Source organism: Zingiber officinale, chromosome 2A (assembly GCF_018446385.1).
Source record: "Zingiber officinale cultivar Zhangliang chromosome 2A, Zo_v1.1, whole genome shotgun sequence".
NCBI lineage: Eukaryota > Viridiplantae > Streptophyta > Magnoliopsida > Zingiberales > Zingiberaceae > Zingiber > Zingiber officinale.
In genome coordinates this window covers 83,208,900-83,216,825 of record NC_055988.1, presented here as the reverse complement: position 1 = coordinate 83,216,825, position 7,926 = coordinate 83,208,900, and positions in this window count along the sequence as shown.

Genomic DNA, 7,926 nt, shown 5'->3' with positions numbered 1-7,926 from the left:
CAATAATAAGAAAAAGGAAAAGTAACAATTTGACAGTCTACGGATTGTCCGACCCTGACCTTCGGTTTCGTTGAAACCCATAGGTCGGACCAACGCCTACAGTTCCCTCGATCGGGAACTTGTCCTCACTGGATTTTCCTCTAGTTTTTACCTCCACTTACCAACTGCAATCGCTTGACTTGCCTTTAACCCACCAGGTCTTCCCACCAGTTGTTAGGTTTTATGGACCCAACTGGACTTCGGGCGGTTGTTAGGTCCCGTGGACCCAACCAGACTTTCTGCCAGATATCGGATCCCGCGGACCTATCTGGACTTCGCACCAACTATCGGGTCCCGCGGATCTAGCTAGATTTCAGACTGGTGTTAGGTCTTCTATGTTGGGACCTTGACGTCTACTAGAGGGGGGGGGGTGAATAGCTCGTCAACCAAATCGATGGATTCTTATAATGTTAGTGCGCAGTGGAATACAAAACAAACTAACAAATAGAAATCTAAACTAAAACAAGAAGAATGAAGACAAGCAAACCACAAAGACACCTAGTTGTGTTTCCCGCCACCAGTCGATTGATACAACCATTAGTCGACTGGTCCTAAGTGGAATTCGATCGTTGTAGGCCAATGGCTCGATACCAGTCAACTGATGAAAACACCAGTCGACTGCTCCACACGAGTTGAGCGAATAGAGACATTCTGTTCGCTACCAAACGACTGATAGAAATATCAGTCGATTGCTACACTAACTGCTATAGTAATTGCTACAGTAACCTGCTATAGTGACTACTACAGTAAAACCATAAACCTAGGATTTTACCCTGAGTATAATCTCTCATGTACTCATCCTTGCCCGCACAACGTAGACCTAGCCTTCTAGCCTCCTCCATCAGCCTCACGTCCCTCGGATGCCTCCCCATCCTTCACGCCTAGCTTTCTGGAGCTTCCATCGGCCTTGTCATTATTGTCAGGTCTTCCTTTTCCAAGAGGTCGCGCCTCCATGATTTCATCCTTTGCCAAGTCACACTTGGACTTACGTTGTGAAGACTACATGCTTGGACTTACACCGCCAAAACTCACTCTTGGACTTTCCTCCTTTGCCAAGATCATACTTGGACTTTCCTTGTTGTACCTGTATCCTACACACTCACAATGCATATCAAATACAACAATAACCCTAACTTAAACCTTTGCCCAAACATCAAAACCTAGGGCACCTAGATTGCTCCAACATTAATCTAGACTCGTCAACTCCTGCACACTTGGTAAAACAATTAGACCACAAATATTTTAACTTTAATCCACTTGTCATTCATCAAAATCTGAGTTAAATCATTAGTGTAAACTACACCAACAGTTCTACCTTCATGTTCATTAGTCTTGCAGTAATTGATAGTTGAAAATGATGAGAAGGAATGTCTTCTCACACTTCTCTTCCACATGTCATATAGTTTTTAAACTTTAGGTGTTGGTATTTAAGCTATATTGAAATGATCAACCATATTGATCATATCGTAAACCATTGATTGCATTGCATTGTCATTAGCTAATTCCTCCCATGAAAATGGTTAGATGATGAAACAACAGAAGTTCCAATTGGTTCAAATACATAACGCTCTCAATGACAATACCAGTTATAGTAATTTGGAACAAATCTATTTCTATCTAGATGTACTTTCATGGTATCCGCATCACGGAAATTTGTATTCCTATATTTGCAATAATTATACGGACAACATAACTCATCACCATTCAAATACTCCGGATGACGCATAGGAAACTATACAAACTCTTCAATTCCATCAAAATATTTTTCGTTAATAAATTCATTTCCTAACTTATCCAAAATTATTCATATACATTTTACCTAATGAGAAATAAATTTACAACAATATTAAGTGTATAAAACTAAGCATGCATATAGTTTATACTTAATAAGGATTAAATTATTAAAATTTAATACTATCAATATAACTTAAACTTAAACTAAATTGAACCTCAGAAGAAGCACGTACGGTATCACTAAGAGTGAAGATAGCAAACATGGTGGAAATAAGATCTTAGCTAATGCATTATACTTGAATATAACAAAGAGCTAGCAAACATTAACTAAAATCAATTACATTTCATAATACCTTAAATACAATAAAATTAGGGAAAGACAATTGACCTTAGTGTAGTAATCCTTACCACACTGCCGCCTCACTACCGCGCAATCTGATGACCACCCGATGCTCAACTCCTCCAATGTTGGATCTGAATGAATCACCTACGAGACTGTGTTGAACTAGCCTCTGCATTGAAATACACATGAATATAATCTTACATATATCTATAGATTAATGAAAAGAAGACAACAAACTCAATTGGCCAAGGCATGCCCGGTCAGGGTTGCACGCATATACATTGCCCGACTAGATCAAGGCATGGCACACACGACGAGGGCACACTCATGGCTACAAGTTCGCGACTGGTCAACTTCACGATCGGTCAAGCTCGCGATAACGATCTAACGGTTGTCCATGCTCGCAACAGCAAGCTCACGATTAGCCAATCTTGCTGCCGCGAGCTAACGACGGGCCAAGCTCACATCCTGCTAAGATCATGGTCGTGAGATCACGACCCGCCAAGCTCCCGGTCGCGAGCACACGACCTGCCAAGCGCGCGACTGCGATCTAGCGGATGACCAAGCTTGCGATCGCCCAAGCTCACAGATGCCAGCTCGTGACGGAAAAGTGAGGAGATGAGGGAAGGGGAGAGGAGAGCATATTGAGATCAAAGAGGAGAGGATGCTTGAGGTCGGAAAGGACGTCGGACATCGAAGAGGAGAGGATGTTGGAGAGATCATGGGAGAGCGAAGAAGGCAAAATTAAAATTAGGGTTATTTACTGTCTCTATTTATCGATGAAAAGGAAAATCTATCACTAAAATAGTGACGGAATTGTTTTTCATCGCTATTGAGAGATGGGAAATAAATGTTGGAGCAATCACAATGGTCCGTGCGACCATGTGTTTTGATGTTTGGGCAAATAGTTTAAGTTAGGTTTACCCTTGTATTTAATATGTGTATGTGAGTGTGCAGGTTTGCAGGATACACATATGACTCAGCTTGATGGCTTCGGGTCCGGTAAAGGATGGAGAATCCGTGGGACCGTGGACAAGGCAACGAGGACAAGGGCTGAGGGAAGCGACTTTGAGGCATACGCGAAGAGCCAAAGGAAGTAAGCTTGAAGGCAAGAGGTCAAAGCTGCGAAAAAGATTCAACTGAGTCGTGAGGGTCCGAGTGCGAGAGAAATGTACTTAGGAAGGGAAACCCTAAGTTTAGGGTTGTACTGGTCAACTGGTACTGGGATCGGTCGACTGGGGCTGAGTATAGAATGCTTCTGTGCCCGAAACGATTGGGATCAATCGACTGGTTCGTGGACCAATTGACTGGTAAAGAGCCGTTGGGCAAGCACCAGTTGACTGGTCCATACACCAGTTGACTGGTAACGATAAAATCAGGTGTGCTGATTCCCCAAGCTCTATATAAGGGAGCTTGGGATGGCTGGCCAATGTGACGAAAGTAGACTTGGTTAAAACCTAATTAATAGTCACCAAGTGCTCATTGTGTTCCAAGAGATCTTGGTAAGAGTTGTAGTGAGGTTTCTCCACCCACAAGGAGACTTGAGGTAGCCGAAGTTTGCCGGGGGCTAATCAACTGAAGGATTGATGGATCGTCCAACTTACGGATAGTCGTGGAGTAGGAGCTCTAATCTCCGAACCACATTAAAAGAAACGTGTTAGCGGTTTGCATTTCTCTTCTTATCTTTAGATTAGCTTTCATATTCATATTAGTATTTATATTCGTTGTTTTCTGTTGTGCACTAACGAATACGTAGGAAGCAATCGATTTGGGGGCACGACCTATTCAACCCCCCTTCTAACCGGCCACACGATCCCCAATAATAAATTCCGTCCCATAATAACAATGAAATTTCTTTTCTAGTGCTAATTAGCAATGAAAATTAAAATTCGTTGTTAATTAGCAATGAATTTTAATTCCGTCGCTAGTTTTGTTGTATTTCTTATAGTGACTTAGTATGATTTGCTAAATTTACTTTGTCAAACCATTTACTTATAAATCCAAATCTAATGTCTCTAAATCCTCGGGGCTATGGTGCAACGGTAAGAGCATTCACTTGTCTTCCAGACACCCACGGTTCGACATTACCTAGTCTGATTAATATTACTCACAACTAATCTACATTAAAAAATCAAAAATATTTTAAAAAAATTAAGTAAAAATTAAATTATATAAATATTACATCTAAATTATTCTGAAATAACTCCTTTCACAATATTGATCGGACATAATTATTTATGGCTGAACAATTAATAAGTATTAGATTTTTTTACTATAAGTTAATTGACGTTGTAATAGATGTAAAAAAATAAATAAAAAAAAATACTAAACTAAATCTAATAACAAAATGTTAAAATGCGATTTATTCTTAATTTTTATTTCAAAAAATTTAATATCTTATTTTTTATATAATATATTTATTATATAGTTAACAAATTTATATATAACTTATATAATCTGTTATTTTCTCGGTAACATAATTAAAACTGCCGAAAATCATGTTTAAATCACGATTGATTCCGACGCGCGATGAATCAATGAGAAAGCGATGTTTTAATTTGTCATGAAAGTTCCAATAAAATAGTCTGATAAATAATTTATATACATTATAATTTATTTAATTTATATAAATAATAGAAATAATATAATTTTAAAACATTAGATGAATTATCAACCTCAGACATATAAATTAAACAATATACCAGATCCATATAGTAGTACAATATAAGCATGCCCACCTAATCTAAGATAAGATTGTTCATCTTTTTTGAATTTATTAGATTGATATTTTAGAAAAATAATCGTTTTACAACAAATTATATTGCCTAATTGCTCCAACATTGAAAATCAAGAGATAGAAAAAAAAAACTTAGTAAATAAATTTTTAATATAATTTTTGGTTAATTATCGTAATAATAGATGCAACAAATAAATAAATAAATAATATATTAAATCTAATAACTAATTTTTCTTATAAGATTTATTATTTATTTTTTTTTAAAAAATTAAATTTTAAATTCTAACCCTTAAATTAAATTATAAATTTTAAATCCCAAGCCCTAAATCCAAAACCTAAATCGCCCGGCGACAAAATAGTGAGAAGGCGGCCGAAGCAGTTTGATCCCGACGCCTTTAATCGCCTGATGACGGACCATCTTCTTGATCCCGACGCCTTTGCTCGCCTGATGATCACGCCTTTGCACCGGCGTGATCATGCAACCGCCCCGGAGGACCGCCTTACTTCTCTCCACAACGACCTTCTCATCTCCATCCTCTCCTTCCTCCCCATCAAGCAGCGCGTCGCCCTCTCCGCCGTCTGCTCCCGCTTGCTCCGCCTCCTCCCCTCCATACCCCGACTCGACACCTTCCGCCTCGAGGTCGTGCATCCCTCCGGCGGCGTCGACATCAGCCAACATTTTACCTTCCCCCGGGCCCTGATCCGCCAATGCCACATCGTCTTCCACAAGTTCACCTATTTAACCAAACGCCTCGAGCAGCTCCTCGTCGAGGACCTCGTCGAGGTGGGCGTCCAAGATCTCATCCTCGAAACCGCCGGTGAGAGATTGTTGAATCTCAGCGGCCAGGAAAATTGCGGCTTCTTCGGCCTCAAGTCGCTGAGGAGTCTCTCCTTACAAGGAATCTCGGTGGGATGCTTTGATGGCCACCCCCATCCGCCGCCCATCGCTTGCACCCTTCTCACCTCCCTCAAAATTAAACATTGCGACCTTCACCGGAATGATTTCCTGCGAGCCTTCCTCATCTCTTGCCCTTTCCTCGAGACTCTACATTTCTTCTATTCCTTCGAATACGGGGACAACTTAAGCATCCACTCCGGCTCCATTAAGCATCTAGTCCTATTATTCGCAAACTCCACCGTCAGCGGCACCATCAACGTCCGCTGCCCAAATCTTGAGTCGCTCACCGTCAACGTCGCCAGCGAGCTGCGCATTGAAGCTCCCAAAGTCCGGAACGCGTCATTACTTCTCGGCCTCTATCCGTCGACAGATCCTCCAGATGCATTGATGAAGATTCTCGGAGCTCATTTTGGAACCGATGACGCTTGGCTCATGCTGAATTCTAACCCAACTCCAAACAAAGAGAAGATGGAGGAGGCATTAAAGCGGACAGGATTGCAAAAGCTGAAAAGTCGCACCAGTGAAGAGCAATTCAATGATATATTAGTTTCCAATGAGTCCCTGGTCGAAGTATCCTCGAGTATCACTAATTGCATTGAAATAAAATTTTAGTGTGTTTTTTCTGTTTGCTAAGTGTTTGATTTCAGTCATACAATGCCTTTATTTAAAGCTCAGTTCTTGCATTTCTGACGACTAATTTGTTGGACTTATGATTTGCGAGCTTTAGATAATTAACCTTTTAATGCTTTAGAGATAATGATGTGAATGTCTATCAAAATGGAGCGAGGTTTAGCATGGTTTGAATTGCACGCCCAAAAATAAATGTCAGGGCATCAAGAATTATTTTTTGATAAAGTTCGTTTGCTTAAGTTACCTGAGTATTATAGGTATTAGATTGACAGATATACATGGAGATTGTTACCACTATCTTCAGGAAGTTAGGTACTCTTCAATCATTTTACCCATGTCAATCATTGTTGGACAAAAGTGATGATGGTGAAGGGACCATTATAGGGATTGTGGTTACATATGCTCGTGGCCAATAATCGCATAGGTGATAGTACCTTTATCTTGAGAAGATTTAGAGAGAGCTCGAGGAATTGAGCTTGTTTGGAGTGGAGAACTAGGAAAAAGCAATTCATCAACACAATTGATGACATTTACTTCCTAACCTCTAGAAATGTTGAAAACTGAGCTAAGGAAGAGTTTTAGGAACTCAGAGTCGAGAGCTTGGAGGGTTAAGCTCTGAGCGAAGAGCTTGAACTGTGCTTGGAGGGGAGATCTCGAAAACTAAGCTGGATAATTGAGCTCCTTAATATAATTTTTTTTCCTTCTTAAGCAATCTATTGAAATATATGCAAACTTCATTCATCTTCTCTGGTAAAATATCCTAAGCCAAAATTTAAAATTTCTCCCAATATCAATTACCTCTTTCATTAAACAATATATATATATATATATATATATATATATATATATATATATATATATATATATATATATATATATATATATATAAAATTTAACATTATAAACCATCTCTAAAAATATTTATAAAAATTTACCATCATTGTTCAGATAATTAAGTTGTATCATGTCTAATTGGGTCAATCCATTAAACTTGAACGTCTTATGTAACTACACAGGTCATTTATAATATCTTGTGACTACAATGTTGAGAGATTATTGGTGCAATTATTTCTGAGTCAAGGTTGACAAATTTGACTAAGCTCGAGTGAATTCAAACTTAAGTTTTAATGTTTGGACAATATGTTTGGACAATATGTGAGAAGAGGTCAAGTAGATTAAGGTTGACTGGATACTTAAAAAATGTGTGAGAGAAAAGTCAAGTATGTCATTGAGGACCAGATATTTGACTAGGAAAGTCTTAATTAGAGGTTAGGTAAAGGAAAACCCTAACTAGAGGTTAGGCAAAGAAAAGTCTTAACTGGAGATTAGGAAAGACAAAATCCTAACTCGAGGGTTAGGTAAAGGAAACTCCAAGTGGGTTAAGGAGGATCACACGTTGGCAAAGTAAGCCTTAACTATGGTTAGGCAAGGGAAAACTCTAATTGAGGATAGATAGGGTGGAAGTCCTAGCTAGAGGTTAGGCAAGAGAAAAATCCAAGTGGGTCAAAGAGCACCAGACTTGATGATCGAAAGTCTAATGGAAAG